Source organism: Primulina huaijiensis, chromosome 14, assembly GCF_012295235.1.
Source record: "Primulina huaijiensis isolate GDHJ02 chromosome 14, ASM1229523v2, whole genome shotgun sequence".
Taxonomy (NCBI): domain Eukaryota; kingdom Viridiplantae; phylum Streptophyta; class Magnoliopsida; order Lamiales; family Gesneriaceae; genus Primulina; species Primulina huaijiensis.
The window spans coordinates 9711427-9728339 of record NC_133319.1 but is presented as its reverse complement, the minus strand read 5'-3'; the positions used below and the strand labels follow the sequence as shown (position 1 = coordinate 9728339).

The following is a 16913-nucleotide window of genomic DNA, read 5'->3' as shown; positions in this document are numbered from 1 at the left end:
AAACCGATGCACCATGGACCAAGCCACCAAAAGGGCGACTTAGTCATGTCTTAGACATACTTGGGAAGTGATCTAACCGTGGCTATAGGCCTTGGGGCAGCCATGATCAGTTTCATTTCCCTTTTGACAGCAACTGAATTTTCGAAACACAAATGGAGAGCAATGGGGAGTTGCTGTCATTTTCTTGATCTCCAGCGTACATGAGTTTAAATGAATAGACCAACATGGTCCTTATGCATCCTATTACATGTCTAGATGTCGCCTTAGGAGCCTGGAATCAAACCAATACCTGAAACCCACAAAATAAAGCAAACCGTGAAGCTTGTCATGAAACTCAAAAAAAATCTGCATCTTTATTTTCGAAATGTTCATGATATATTTCGGTTTTTGGAAATTAAAACATGATCATGTAAGGTTTAAAAAACATAATACGACTTGATTGAAGAGTCAAGGAAAAATATATGCATGCCTGGTTTCGTTTTGATCGAAAACGAAAGAACGAGACGATCCGGCGCGGAGGAGGTGGAGTGATCTTCTTTCCTTATCTTCTACTAAATTTTCTCTCTAGTTCTTGCTATGATTCTCACGGTTTTATGGCTCTGAATTTGGGTGGAGAGGGGGAAATAATATTGGTTAGGGGAGTGAGGGAATGGGTGCGAAATATAGGGACCAAATCAAGACCAAGTCTCCACCATTTTGAATTTTGAATTTTGTTTGCTAACAAATGATTATTGGATGAATCTAGAATGAGGTGACCCAAATTCCTTGCTAATCTAGACTAGGATATTGCTTATTAATTAATTAATTAAGGTTGATTAATAATTAAAAAGGTTGGCATGCTAAAACAACAAAGAATGAGTCAAAGGGTGAGTTGGCAAAGGAATTGTCTAGTCATTAAGGGTGGCCGAAATTTGGTGTAAAAATGAAGGGAAATTGTTGATTATTTACTAAATTTATAACCCTTAAAAGCCTCACTTATTCTTTAAATAATTTAGTGAACTAATTCCTTAATTATGGAACTTAAACGAATTTATTCTCTACTCACCTCAAGTTGCTTAAATAAATCCTCAAACCTCCTTAATAACTTAAATTAACTTACTTGCTAGCTAAATTAAATTCTGGAAATGTTTTCTGAATCTTAAATTCTATCTCAAAACTCCAACTCCAGTCCGGCCTCACTGAAATAATTGAGACGACAAAAATTTAAACTACTACGTAAAATAATCAAATTTAGAAACTCATGCAATAAAAATCATTTTAATTTAAATACTAGAATTATGCATGACTTATACGTAGTCTAAGTTACGGGTTCTACAATCCTCCCCCCCTTAAAGAGAATTTCGTCCTCGAAATTAAAACTCACCGAATAACTCAGGGTACCGACTCCTCATCTCGGGCTCAGACTCCCACGTAGCTTCCTCCTCTGAATGGTTGAGCCACTTGACTTTCACTCGCTTAACCAGCTTGTTCCGAAGCTTCTTCTCCTGCCTGTCTAGGATCTGCACTGGCCTCTCCTCATAAGATAGGTTCGGAGTGAGCTGCAACGGCTCGAAGTTTAAGACATGCGAAGGATTCGCCATATACTTCCTCAGCATGGAGACGTGGAACACGTTGTGTACTCCGGCCAGATTCGGCGGAAGAGCAACACGATAAGCTAGCGTCCCAACTCTGTCGAGGATCTCAAACGGTCCAATAAATCTCGGACTGAGCTTCCCTTTCTTCCCGAATCTCATGACACCCTTCATAGGTGCCACCTTCACGAAAACATGGTCGCCGACAGCAAACTCTAACTCTCTCCTTCTCTGATCTGCATAGCTCTTCTGTCAACTCTGAGCAGTCCTCATTCTATCACGGATCCGGGCTACTACATCAACAGTCTGCTGAATAATCTCTGGACCCAGCTCTGCTCTCTCTCCCACTTCATCCCAATGAACAGGAGATCTACACTTGCGGCCATACAGTGCTTCATACGGTGCCATACCAATAGACGACTGGAAGCTGTTGTTATAGGTGAACTCTACCAATGGCAAGTTCGACTCCCAACTCCCTGAGAAATCAATGACGCAAGCTCGGAGAAGATCCTCCAAAATCTGAATGATTCGCTCTGACTGCCCATCTGTCTGCGGATGAAAAGCTGTGCTAAACAGCAACTTCGTCCCCATAGTCGAATGCAAACTCTTCCAAAACGAGGAAGTAAATCTGGGATCTCTGTCAGACACGATAGAAACTGGAATACCATGAAGTCGGACTATCTCTCGGATATACAACTCTGCATACTGAACCATGGTCAAAGTCGTCTTAATAGGCAAGAAGTGCGCTGATTTGGTAAGACGATCTACAATCACCCATATGGAATTCGATCCCCTGGCTGACTTCGGCAATCCGGTCACAAAGTCCATGGTAACATTCTCCCACTTCCACTCGGGAATGGGAAGAGGCTTGAGCATACCTGCTGGTCTCTGGTGCTCTGCCTTCACTAACTGACAAGTCAGACACTCGGAAACCAACCGTCTGATGTCCTTCTTCATACCAGGCCACCAATACAATAGCTGCAGATCTTTGTACATCTTCGTACCCCCTGAATGAATAGAGCACGGCGACATATGGGCCTCTGATAAGATGTCTGCTCGGATAGAATCACTGCTAGGAACCCATATCCTGTCTCGGTATCTCACTATGCCGTCGCTGACTGAATACAAAACACTGCCCTTGGCCTCATCTATCTGCTTCCACTTGGCCAACTGCTCATCTGCTGCCTGACCACTGTGAATACGGTCAAGAAAAGAAGACTGAATGGTCAAGGTAGATAGCCGGGGAACTCTACCTTGAGGATAAGTTTCAAGATCAAACCTCTGCATCTCAGAATGAAGAGGTCTCTAAACTGGCAAATGAGCCATCACTGCAAATTTTCTGCTCAGTGCATCTGCTACTACATTAGCCTTACCCGGGTGGTAGCTAATGTCACAATCGTAGTCTTTCACAAGCTCCAACCAACGCCTCTGACGCATGTTCAGCCAGCTCCTTCTGCGTAAAGAAATATTTGAGGCTCTTGTGGTCGGTAAAGATCTGGCACTTCTCTCCATACAGATAGTGCCTCCAATTATTCAAGGCAAAAACTACGGCGGCCAACTCTAAATCATGGGTAGGGTAGTTCTTCTCATGAGTCTTCAACTGTCGAGAAGCATACGCTATGACCTTCCCATGCTGCATCAATACTGCACCCAAACCGAGCTTCGAAGCATCGGTATATAGCACAAACTCACCGGGCCCTGACGGCATGGCCAAAACTGGTGCTGAGATACGAGCTTGCTTCAAAGTATCGAAGCTCTTCTGACACTCATCGCTCCAAACAAATTTCACATTCTTCTTTGTCAGTGCTGTGAGTGGAACTGCAATCGAGGAGAATCCCTTGATGAACTTCCGGTAATATCCTGCTAAGCCAAGAAAACTGCGGATCTCTGATGCGTTCTGCGGCACAACCCAATCTCTGACTGCTGCAACTTTCGCTGGGTCTACCTCAATGCCACTGCTAGAAACAATGTGGCCTAAGAACGCCACTTTCTCCAACCAGAATTCGCATTTACTGAACTTTGCGAATAATTTGTGCTGCTGCAATGTCTGTAATACTGTGGTCAGATACCTGCTATGATCCTTCCGATTCTTGGAGTAGACGAGAATGTCGTCTACGAATACTATCACAAACTGGTCGAGGTGCGGCTGAAATACGCGATTCATGAGATACATGAAGATCGCTGGCGCATTCGTCAAACCGAACGGCATCACAAGGAACTCGTAGTGGCGATAACGAGTCCTGAAAGCTGTCTTCGAAACATCGGTGTCTCTCACCCTCAACTGGTGATAACCTGAACGCAAATCTATCATGGAGAAAATCGAAGCTCCCTGCAACTGGTCAAACAGATCTTCAATCCTCGGAAGTGGGTATTTATTCTTCACTGTAACTCTGTTCAACTCCCGGTAGTCAATACAAAGCCTCATCGAGCCATCCTTCTTCTTAACAAACAAGACTGGCGCGCCCCAAGGTGAGAACCTCGGGCGAATGAACTCCTTATCAAGAAGTTCCTGAATCTGCTTCTTAAGCTTTGCAATCTCTGTCGGTGCAAGTCGGTACGGTGCTTTGGAGATTGGAACCGTACCTGGCATAAGCTCGATAGAAAACTCCACCTCTCTCTCAGGTGGCATACCAGAGACGTCCTCAGGAAAAACGTCTAAGAAGTCTCTTACAATCGGAACATCTGCGGCTGACTGACTGGGTGTCTCGGGGACCGATATAAAAGTTGCTAAAAATGCCCGACACCCTCTATGCATGAGCTTCCTAGCCTGAAAATATGGAATAATGCGCGGTAAAGGAAAGTACCTGTCCGGCTCAAATAAGAACTGAGTCATTCCAGGCGGTCGGACTAAAATGGATCTCCGCTGAAAGTCGATCAAAACTCTGTTCCGCAGTAGCCAGTCCATGCCCAATATGATGTCAAACTCTGGCATCGGCAATAAGATCAGATCCGCATACACAAGATTTCCATGCAGCTCGAGGTCTATGTCACGGATCACGTTGGTGGCTGTTATCTCCTCTCCCGAAGGCAATGATACTGAATAGGCTACATCTAGCCCGATGGTCTTACTTTGAGAAAGTTCGCAAAGACCTCTGAGATAAATGAGTGGGTAGCCCCTGAATCTATCAGGGCTTTGGTGGCTGAGCCGGCTATGAAAATTCTCCCTGAAAATTCGGAACACTAAGCTGAACCCAAATAATCATAAGAGCTAAGCTTATAGACATGCAAAGGTCACAGTTCTTCTAACTAACTCCCGAAAATAATATTGAGTAGAGCATGCAATCCTATTGCAATTCTAAGTTCAAAATCTTAATCCCGATTCCCAAAACATTGAAATTCAATAATTAACTGAAAGCATTGAGATACCTGTCATAAGCATCGACTCCGGGTCCGTCTCTGTCGCATGAAGGGCAAAAACTCTGCCCTGGGTAGGCGGATTCCTCTGAAGGCACTGCAGAAATAAGTGGTCTGGACTACCACACTTATAACACTTTCCTGAGCCAAACATACATGCTCCAGGATGGCGGCGTGAGCACTTGGGACAGACTGGATGCTCAAAGGTCCTCGGGGCTGGGCGTCCCCGCTGCTGGTGCTGCTGCTCTCTATTTCTAGGCAGCCCGTGAAAAGGCCTCTTGTTCTGCTGCTGAGGAGGAGGGCGGTGTGGTACCTGAACTGGTCGCTTCCCCAAGCGATCTCTCTCTATATCACGCTGATCCTGCTCTGCGGCTAGGGCTCTGGAGACGGCGACCTCGTAAGTAGTAGGGTCAGACACCCTAACATCGCGGCGCAAGATCGGCCGTAAACCCACCAAGAAATGCATCAACTTGGCTTTAGCGTCGTTCGCGATCAGGGGCACAAAATGACAACCCCTCTCGAACTTACGGATGAACTCCGTAACCGTCAGATCCCCCTGTCTAAGGCTCATAAACTCCGTGGTCAATCGGGTGCGCACCTCATCCGTAAAATACTTGGAGTAAAACACTTCTGTGAAGCGCTTCCAAGACAGTGTAGCCAAGTTCAGGGCTACTGAAGCTCCCTCCCACCATAGACGGGCATCTCCTCCGAACATATAAGAAGCACAACGAACTCGATCTGAATCTCCAAGATCCATAAACTCGAAGATAACCTCGAGGGACTTGATCCATCCCTCAGCAATCATGGGGTCCGACGTCCCAACAAACTCCTTTGGACGCATCTTCATGAATCTCTCGTATACAGCTTCGGGCCCTGTCGGCCTGGTCGCCACGGCGTTGTTCCCCGCAAACTGTACGAAGAACTGCGTCATCCCAGCAAGCATCTGGGCATTCATATCTGGAGGAGGGGGTGGAGGTCCGTACCTCTCCTGCCTCTGCTCATCTCGGTCCTCCTGGCGAGGCTCCTCCACTCTCGTACGCTCGAGGATGCGTCTAGGGGCCATACTATTCCATACATAACCCATACGTAACTAACATGCGTAATTCCATAATTTTTTTACATTTAAATACTGAACAATAAAAATATGGGCGCAAATATCTCATGAAATCATGCTGCTGAAATTAATTCATGCTTTAAATAAAATGCGTAAATGAAAAACTTACAGACCGAAGACGTGACTTCGTGAGCTTCTCGAGGTCAGTAGTAGTACAACCCTATACAGAACCTGGCTCTGATACCAGCTGTAAAGGCCTAGAAATCCGTGCTTGAAAAATTGCGGAAAATTTAAAAATTTTCTTTTTTAAAAAAAATAAAATTGCCTCATTCATAATTGAACTGATAAATAAAGTTTGATGTTCAAAGTGGCAGCGGAAGAAATCTAATGTTTGCAAAATACCGACTTAAAAATAATTCAGCAACATAAAAACTTGGTTTCAATTAAAAATAATAAATGCTGAAATGAGGTCCTCGGGTTCCGCCACTGCCGACCCAAGCTAGCTCACTGGTCCCCGCCCTCGGTCCCGACATCATCAGCACCTACAACAATCAAGTCTAGTGAGTCTAAAGACTCAACATGCATATATCGTAAATAACAAGTAAATAAATAGTAAAAATTTTGCATGGGATAATAATATCATGTCATGAGGCATAATGTGAAAATAACTGGTCGTGAGAAATTATAATACGTGCATAACTGAACTGAAAATCATAATGAAAATGTTTGCTCCTTGGAGCCCTGTCATGAAATAACTGTAATAATTTTCTGGTGAGATTATGGTCTATGCAAGTGGTCCCTGAACTGAACTGAGCTGACCGGTAACTGGCGACCGGAATGAAACTGAACTGACCGGTAACTGACGACCGGGCCGGTAACTGGCGACCGGACTTAATAATGTATGTCTGATCAGACTACTGCCACAGTATACTGGGTGAAACAACTGAACTGACCGGTAACTGGCGACCGGGCCGGTAACTGGCGACCGGACTTAAGCATGATAGTAAAGTGACCACAAGCAATATCGCATAAATCTCAAAATTTGTATTTTTGCACGTAATATAATTAATTAACATAATTAAATATCATGTCATAATTTTGCTGATTGGATTGGATCGCTCCCAGGCTCGCTGCAACATAAATGTGTCATGAAAATTATGCAATAGCTTCTACTTGACCAACTATGCAATTTAAGTTCAAAAATGCGACAATGACGCTTGACGACTTCGTACTTAATCATGACTCTGAACCAACCCGAACCAACACTGAACCAACGTATAGTCATGATTAAAATACGCTTAAAATTATTGATTTATGCTCCTAAAATGGTGATGGTCGAAATCTAGGTGAATGGAGGCCAAAACATGAAACGCTCTTTCGAGAGTCAATTTGGCACATCGCACCGTAAATTCTCGTACGACCTCAAAAATGATCCGAATCACAAACCGGCAAAAACATGCCCTTCCTAACTCAATGAGGCACTGTCCAGTCCAAGGCCATAGGCTAAAAGCCAACCAAGAACTCGAACGAGCTACCGAACCGACGCAGCAACTTGCTGTCCAGAAAATTCCAGCAGCTGCGCTTGGTTTCCTTACGTCGTTTTCGAGACTACCGGCCATTGGAGCTTGAATCATCGACCAGAGACTCTTACCAACATCCCAAGGAATGATTCGAACCATGGCTAAGGGCTTTAGACCAGCCACAATTCGAAATATTCCAGCAACGAACCAAACGTTACAACCGAGAACAAATTCTGCACGTAGGATGCATTGCTTTTGTTTTGCTGTCACGAATCGTTCCAATGGCCATTTGATTGACCATGACACGATCTAGACATCTAGGGGCATGGTGTAAACCGTGGCTAAGGGCCATAGGCCAACCAAGATCCACACCATTCCCTAAAATTCGAAACAACACAAGCTGAAAAAAAGAGGAAGCCGAAAGGGGAAAGGGGCTGTTCTTGAGTTTTATTTAAAAACCGATGCACCATGGACCAAGCCACCAAAAGGGCGACTTAGTCACGTCTTAGACATACTAGGGAAGTGATCTAACCATGGCTATAGGCCTTGGGGCAGCCATGATCAGTTTCATTTCCCTTTTGACAGCAACTGAATTTTCGAAACACAAATGGAGAGCAATGGGGAGTTGCTGTCATTTTCTTGATCTCCAGCGTACATGAGTTTAAATGAATAGACCAACATGGTCCTTATGCATCCTATTACATGTCTAGATGTCGCCTTAGGAGCCTGGAATCGAACCAATACCTGAAACCCACAAACAAAGCAAACCGTGAAGCTTGTCATGAAACTCAAAAAAATCTGCATCTTTATTTTCGAAATGTTCATGATATATTTCGGTTTTTGGCTATTAAAACATGATCATGTAAGGTTAAAAAAACATAATACGACTTGATTGAAGAGTCAAGGAAAAATATATGCATGCCTGGTTTCGTTTTGATAGAAAACGAAAGAACGAGACGATCCGGCGCGGAGGAGGAGGTGGAGTGATCTTCTTTCCTTTTCTTCTACTAAATTTTCTCTCTAGTTCTTGCTATGATTCTCACGGTTTTATGGCTCTGAAAATGGCTCTGAATTTCGGTGGAGAGGGGGAAATAATATTGGTTAGGGGAGTGAGGGAATGGGTGCAAAATATAGGGACCAAATCAAGACCAAGTCTCCACCATTTTGAATTTTGAATTTTGTTTGCTAACAAATGATTATTGGATGAATCTAGAATGAGGTGACCCAAATTCCTTGCTAATCTAGACTAGGATATTGCTTATTAATTAATTAATTAAGGTTGATTAATAATTAAAAAGGTTGGCATGCTAAAACAACAAAGAATGAGTCAAAGGGTGAGTTGGCAAAGGAATTGTCTAGTCATTAAGGGTGGCCGAAATTTGGTGTAAAAATGAAGGGAAATTGTTGATTATTTACTAAATTTATAACCCTTAAAAGCCTCACTTATTCTTTAAATAATTTAGTGAACTAATTCCTTAATTATGGAATTTAAACGAATTTATTCTCTACTCACCTCAAGTTGCTTAAATAAATCCTCAAACCTCCTTAATAACTTAAATTAACTTACTTGANCTGCAACCGCCTGGACACAAAGACCGTGTGCTCTTTGTCAATCCCACTTTCCCGCTTTATCAACCCTACAATAGTATATGAAGGTCCCTGTCTGAATGAGCAGTTCATAGGGTACTTCGGAGTGAACGGTGCGCTCTCACTTTCTCCCTGGGACAAAGCAGTGCGCTCACTCACTGACTGCTTGTTGTCCTGATAGGGTAGCTTCTTTGCAGATTTCCCCTGTCCGAAGTGGATTGGCAATACCAATCAATCTCACCGAATAAACTCCTTGTCAAAGCCGTGAAGCCATGCGTCTTTGACCAACCAGGACCTGCCTATAGCGTTTGGGTGGCGACCTACTAGCGTAGTAACCATCGACGTGGGCACTGATACTTGTCTTCCATCACTAAGAAAGTGATTGTCATTATCTAAGTCATTCCCATTGGCAGGAGGCACGCCAGCATCTCTACAAATTCATCGAGGAGAGTTTTTCACTAAACTTGAAGGAAAAAAGATTGATTCATCGCCCGAAAAAGAACCCTTCTCTTTCTAGCCATTCCGTTACGAAACTTCTCAACCGCCTTGACAGCACAAAGTTGACTTGCCGCTCGACCCAATCTTGCGATTTCCGATGATTAAACCAAAAACGACTACACCCTCTGATTCCGGGACATAATTTGTTGAAAATAATTCCACAGTCTCAGTTTTAGAATACAATTCATAACATAAGACGATGAAAGGAAACTAACAGAAGACTCCTCTGCGCCATCGGTGGTTACCACTGAATGGGATGTTGTTGCTTACTAGGATGTTTTCTTCGTCTATAGAGTTTTGAGCTAGTGATCACTAATTTCTTTGGCAGAAGCTTCGATCTAGAATGCAGTATCTGGGATTTTCAAAGCGCTCTAGGAGTAATCTAAAGTCCTTCCCTCCATTGCTTACGGAGACGGCAAATCCAGAGAAAGTTCTTGGCCCTCTAGTGGGTTGGCATCAATGTTAGCAGATCGACTCCAAAGAATGCCGGGGAGTTGGAGAAGATTGAGTTCGTGCGATAAGAATTAGAGTCATGGCGGGGGAGAGCCCCAAAGTCAGTGGAGTTAATGGGACGACTCCGCCTTCAATAAAGAGGAAGCAAGTAGGGCACATGCTTTGTGGTTGTCACGAGATGTAGTAAGCCTATCCTGGAAACAGCCTATTGGACAAGGCAAGGAGAGAGGGGATTTTAGACTTCTAAGAAAGATTATCTCGTATTTTACGAAAAAAAAAGAGTTTGAGCAACTTAGTGCAAATTCATCTTTTCAAAAAACCATTGTTTGTACAGAAATGGAAGGGACTCCCATCCCAGATTGTGCCCATTCCATTCTCGATCCAATGATTGATAGGAAAAAAAATGGTCAGAGCGGTTTAAGCCATTAGGACCAAGCGACGAACTCCATTAACTTACCCAGCTACCTCTAGACCTAGCTGCTGTCGACCGCCTAGATTGTCATGAATTTTCGAGGGCTCTTCTCAATTCCATCCACCTTAACACTTCGTTCGAGTCAATTCCTTGTCGTCTATTAAAACGACCTTGATAGCCCCACCCCAGGGCACAGTCTCCAAACAAACTACTCACTCTCAAGCTTCTGAAGAGGCGGTAGCACCTTCTGCAATTGCAATTCCCCAGATATCTTAGATGTGCCCCTCCCGAGGAATTTATCTATTTCTGCGTCAATACAACCTATCGTTTTTTAGGAGGGAGCTTCTCTTGAGCAAATGAGGACTTCGAAGGTGGCGAAGCCTTCTCCAGTTCTGGAGGTTCGAGCTATTGTGTCCGCAAAGTCTACTCCCGAAAAGGAGCAACAATACCACTTTTGATAAATCAGTTCCCCGTCCGTTCCATCTATATAGATCTATCTCTCTTTCTAGGGTCCCGAGATTTCTTCTTTTAGGATGGAGTCACTCAGCTGGTGCTGCGTTCACCGACTTTCCCGCTGCTCCGGAAAGAACCTTTCCCCTTTTTCGCCTTTCACCAACAAGACTGGATTGAACTGAAAACTGCATTTGCCTTCCTTTATATTATATGGATATAAAGCTGAAAGATGCTCCCTTGGTGTAATTGAAAGAGGATCAGTTACGGGTGTTTGAATGCGCAACGGAAGTTTCAAAATTTGTTTTATAGCAAGAAATTCGAAAATCATAATTTTCAAAAGCAAAAACCGAGCACCCTCAACTATGATGTGTAGCAAATACAAAAACACCAAAATGTCATACATAGGATGTTTATAGAAATATACCTATCAATCTCAAAGATTGATGTAATGGCTCCAACCAAGTTGTAAACAACTTGGCTCTTGAAAGGATGGCAAATCTTCAAGCTTCTCTTTGAGCACACCTTGCTCAAATATTAAGCCCAGCACCAACTAGCTAGAACCCCTCTTATTTTGCACTAGAAAAATAAGAGGATTTTTCAAGGAGAAGAATATTGTTTCTCCAACTATTGAAGAACAAGATGAGAGAAAAATTTTTAGAGAAAACCCATCAAAATTTCGGCCATAGCATGGGATGAGGAGAGAAGTGGTTTTTTCTTGGTGTATGAAAAAGTTAAAGTGAATATGAGAGACACATGCCTTGTTTATTGAAAAAAGTTGTCTCCCAACTCTTCACCTCCCCATGCATATTATTTTTATTTGGGCATGTATCAATTATAAAGCCCATGGACTTTATTTAAACTAGCCACCGAGGCACACGCATTGCGTGTGTCATGAATATATGAGGCTAATATATTAAACATTCATGATATTACAACACCATGACACCAAAATATTTTGTACTTGATCCATGAAAAGCAAGGGATTCCAAAGCTTAAACATTTTGTACTTGTCACCAAAACATGAATTAGGTGTTGATTATAAAAATAATATTCTTTTGAAGCAGTAATATCATCTCATGTGAAATAATGATAAACTTCAATGTAGAAGAAGTAAACAAATAGTCAAAAAATTGTCCAAATAATATGAGAATATTATCAAACAAAAATTTATTGAATATAAAAACCTAAAATTTGTCTTCTTTGTTCAGCTAATAAATAGAACAAAAAACAATTAAAATTATATTTATCTTTAAGCATTTTATGCATAAGCTAAACCGACTCTGGTATAGCGTAATAAGAAAATATTCATTTTATCGAATCATATCATAGTACAACATAAACATATAAAATAAATAGAACAATCTAATAAAACGTGCTATAAAAAATTGATATGACAGAACAAAATGTAAACTATTGCAAGTATTTCGCTAAATACATGGTAAATAAAGTAGAAATTGGCAAACTCCTTTTATTTGACAAAAAAATCGAAATATTGTAAGTAGATCACTTGACCAAAATGAAGAATACAAAGATGAAGTAGAAATGGAAGAAGTCAAATCCATTCTTCTAATTTGGTAATTTGATCGACGTCGAGGAAGGTAAGATTGTCGTCGTCGTCGGGTCATTCTTTCACGTTCGTTATGCTTTAGCATTTGTCGTTTTTCCATGATGTAAGAGTTGGAGTTAGAATTTGTCATGTCGTGCATAGAATCATAGACCAATAGTTAATGTACTTGTGAAAATGACAAAATAATAATGGAATACATTCCAGGAAAAGTTGAACGAATTTTTTGTTCATTTACATACATGACATTGTCGTAAACTACTTGAATCTATATTTTGTCTATATATCGTCGTTTTTGTCTAAATATGACAAAGATATAAAAAAAATTTATATATATTAATACTATTGTGTTATGTTGATTGATCATGAATGAATTTGATTGTTAAAATATAAATTTTTTCAATTTTTTTTAGAATTTTCCACAATAAAGTATCAAAATGTTTACTTGAAATTTTGAAAGAAAAAAAATATCATACCTACAAAGACCTTTGTTGTTGATTTGCGACGTCATTTTGGATAGAAGACATGTTATTGACATTGATGTTTAGTTTATGTTCTCCTGAACTCGTGGATTTCATTCTTCAATGTTTAGATAGCTGCAAGAGAAATATAAATAAAAATTTAAAATTTGTTATTTGAGATGTAGTGTTTGATCACTGTTTATCTTACTCTTACTTCTACAATAAAATGGTCAAAACTCAGATATTGTAAATAAAATTTTAAAATTTGTTAGTTTCAGAATGAGGTAATATGACAACGTATGACAGAATAAAAAGCGTATTTTGAGACAACCAAATGATCATTATGAAGTTCAATAAGTTTAAATTTTCATGAGCATAAAAAATTCCAAGTACGTTTATACGAAACCGCAAAACTCGATTATCTTGTTTGAAGAACAAATCAACATGAGGTGACATAAAAACATTGCATCCAATTCCAAACCAAAATTTTCTTAACGAAACATTGATACACCGAATATGATTAAAAAGTTATGGAAAAATGTAAATAACCTAAGAAGCCCTACATAAAGATCTCAACTTTGCATCACTGTCAGAGTATAAATAAGAAATGAGTTTTTTTAAAAACTAAAGGTTGTTATCAACACAGCCAAAGACAAAAATAAATAAAATAAGATCTTTTTGATACACTGAATATTATGAAAAAGATATGAAAAATTGCTAGTTATGAAAAACTGTGTATTAACCTAAGAAGCCATACCTAAAGGTCTCAACTTTGCATCAATGTCGGAGTATAAATGAGAAATGAGTACAAACTTTAGAGCACCCTGTTCAATTTTCTTATTGCAATTGCATATATTATCACAAATAATATGCTTATTGCACTTGCATGTACCAAAAAACCAAGGTTTGATGATGTTCAGTTCAAGAATTTGAATTCCACAATGGAACTAATTGGAATATGAATACTTCAATTCCAATAAACAAATATGCACTGGAATGATGGTAAGAGGGATTTGATCCAAGTGAATTAAAAAAATAATACCAAAAAAGGATTATAGACAATTTTATAAACAATAAACCAAATAGGGATGAGGAAAAAAACTCGTGTTGAAGCAATATATTTTTCGAGAAAAACAAAGTGGGACACCCATCATATTTTTTTTAAATAACATACACCAAGCTATTCACATAGAATCCCAGAACAAAACGAAAACAAATCATACAATTAATAACATGCTAAAATCCATTATATATAACTTTGCACACGAAATAAAATTAAAAGGTGTTGGAAAATAAATAAAATAGTATTTGGTGAAATATTATATAAAAGTTTAAATAGTAAATTTAGTCGAGTATTATATCTTTTGGCATAACAATCATAGAGATCTCAATTTAAATTTAAATTTATATAGTAAACCAAAAACATAAAATAAAATAGCTATTTTAGTTATTTTTATTTGATTGCAAGACCAAAAACAACATAAAGAAATTTTTTTCCCCAAAAATAAAAACAATTTAAATTTTTGAATGCATGAATGAGCTAATAAAAGCAATAAATTTAGATTTTGTTACCTGATGTTGCAATGTATGAGAACAATTCAATAAACGTAGATGAGTTGAGATAATTGAGAGATGGTTGAAATTGAAAACCTAATAACATAAAAAAATTAATGAATAAAATACTGACCATCCTCCCACCCTCTCAGCTAGAATTGAATAAGATGCCTTCATCAATACAAAAAACACCAAGCCCGATAACAAAAAATCAACTTTTGATTTGGCTTCAAGAAGAAGCCATTCTCACAATAATACACATCTTCAAATAAAAAAAATATTAATGTTATACAAAATATTTTTTAAAACTTACATAGATTGAGTATACTAAAATAAAAAACTTTATTAAAACTGACATAAATGAAAATCTATTTTTTAGTTCAATAAAAGCAGTATTATGCGAGTTGGAACACACGATGATGGTAAGAGGAATTTGTTCCAAGTGAATTAAAAAATTAATAACCAAAAAAGGATGATAGACAATTTTAAAAACAATAAATCAAATAGGGATGAGAAAAAATTCATGTCGAAGCAATATACTCTTCGAGAAAAACAAAGTGGTAGACCCATCATCTATTTTTTTTTTAAATAACATACACCCAGCTAGCTATTCACCTTATCATCTTGGCTCCACCTTATCGATCTCGAAAACCTATATGCTTTTTGAAATTATTTTTTCCCTTCCTCTGTTGCATCAGCAGCAACATGAAAATTATAATAATAGAAGTTTAAAATTAAACAAAGTTTAAATTTCCCCAATTCTGTTAGTCTTCACTGTAAGGGCCAAGAGGAAAGCTAAAAGATGTAAAGGATTGAATACCATGGAGTAGTAAGCAAGGAACAACTTACATCACATAGTTTTTTGTATGACAATCTTGAATCTCCTATTGGATGAAACCCTGCAAAATTAGGAGCAATTCATTTGAATCCACTATCTTCGATTCATCGGCTTTATATGCACACAAAATCCAATTTTTGGTTGGGGCCTTAGATATCGTAAGGTCATTTTGTACAACGATATGGATGCTTTTTAAAAGAAATTAAAAAAGCAAATTCGACATATCAAAAACGCAATTTGTGTTATTTCGGATTCAATTTGGTTCTTGAGATGACATACATGCTACCAAGTGAGGCCTTATATTTCTTTGTGTAAAGTAAACAAATCGCACAATTGTTAAGAAGAAATTACCATGTGGTGAGACAGGGGCCAGTGAACCGTCGTTTCTTCGGCTTCAATCCTCCATGGACCATGAAAATAAAGAAGTTGAAAAACACGAAAAACGAACCAAACAGATTATCATTGATTACAAAAGCATTCCTAGACAATCAAACTCGAAAAATCATTCTAAAGATTTGAGAGAATCAGGGTTATACCAGTCCACATGAACAAAATAATTCAAAACTCACCAAAACACGAAGAAAGCTAATGGAAGGCCAAAAGCCAAAATCTTGAATAACCCTGGGCCCTAATGGGAGACAAAAAGCAGACAATAAAAAGGGGGAAATCCATTTCAACATGAAAAACAATCAACAGGCGATCACAACATAGTAAAAACAGAGAAGAAACAACCTTGATTACAGATGAAACAGCGCAAATACCTGGCAGCAGAAGAGGATCTGATTATTAGATTTTTTTGGCAGGTTGCACACCATTGATTATTGATAATAAATAATTTTAATAATTATTATTTCTTTTTTTTTAAAAAAAGGTAGAATTTTTGTATTTAATTTTATAGGTAGAAAAGCACGACAATCCTTAACTCTTGACCCTCAGTATCAATGATAATCCTTGACACGGAAAATTTTCTAATTTTTCATTTAAGTTTGTGAAGCCTAAATGAGCAGAATTTAGATGTATCACAATATAATTTTTCTCTTGTTCTTGCTCTTTTCTTCCTTGATATGGTCTATCTTTGGTTTGATCAATCCTTGACACTTGGAAACTATAAAATCTAACTCAACACAATACAAACGGAATCAAAAAGTCGAATTTGATACCGTTCTATTGAAATTAACAAATACACTACTAATGACACAAACAGACTATTTTTGCACATTTTATCAAACATTTAAGGGCATTGACTAATGGTGGAAATAAAACTTGATGATTAAATTACAATTACATCAAACTTTAAAATATCTTTACAATACAAAAAAGAAATGATGTGGGAAAAGAAGCAACGTGTTATTCATCGAGCATAAAATTGGATTTCGAAATAAGAAAACAATAAAATGAATGTAAAACCAACCTCAATTATCGAATAGAGTGTCACCCTTAGTGTTAAAAATTAAGCAAACCACAAATTATCCGTTTGAGAAACCATCTGCATTAAAACTCATAAGTAAAACAAATTTAATCACAATAAAAGTTTTGAAAGTGAATCTAAATTATTCAATTTAAAACTGAAGGAGATCAAAAAATAAAGTGAAAA

General features: G+C 38.9%; 1 long non-coding RNA gene across 5 annotated transcripts; it reads right to left on the bottom strand.

Moving 5' to 3' along the window:
* Positions 1–12235: 12235 nt before the first annotated feature.
* LOC140956776 (uncharacterized) lies at positions 12236–16907 on the bottom strand. 5 transcript variants are annotated; one of them, XR_012171533.1, is made up of 6 exons: positions 16052–16907; positions 15671–15947; positions 15331–15380; positions 14500–14577; positions 12943–13062; positions 12253–12545 (listed from the first exon to the last, which is right to left on the bottom strand). It is a non-coding gene; the product is annotated as an uncharacterized lncRNA (long non-coding RNA). The 5 variants fall into 5 exon arrangements; XR_012171532.1 differs by having other exon boundaries at positions 12236–13062; XR_012171534.1 differs by having other exon boundaries at positions 12244–13062; positions 15097–15380.
* Between the last annotated feature and the right edge of the window lie 6 nt (positions 16908–16913).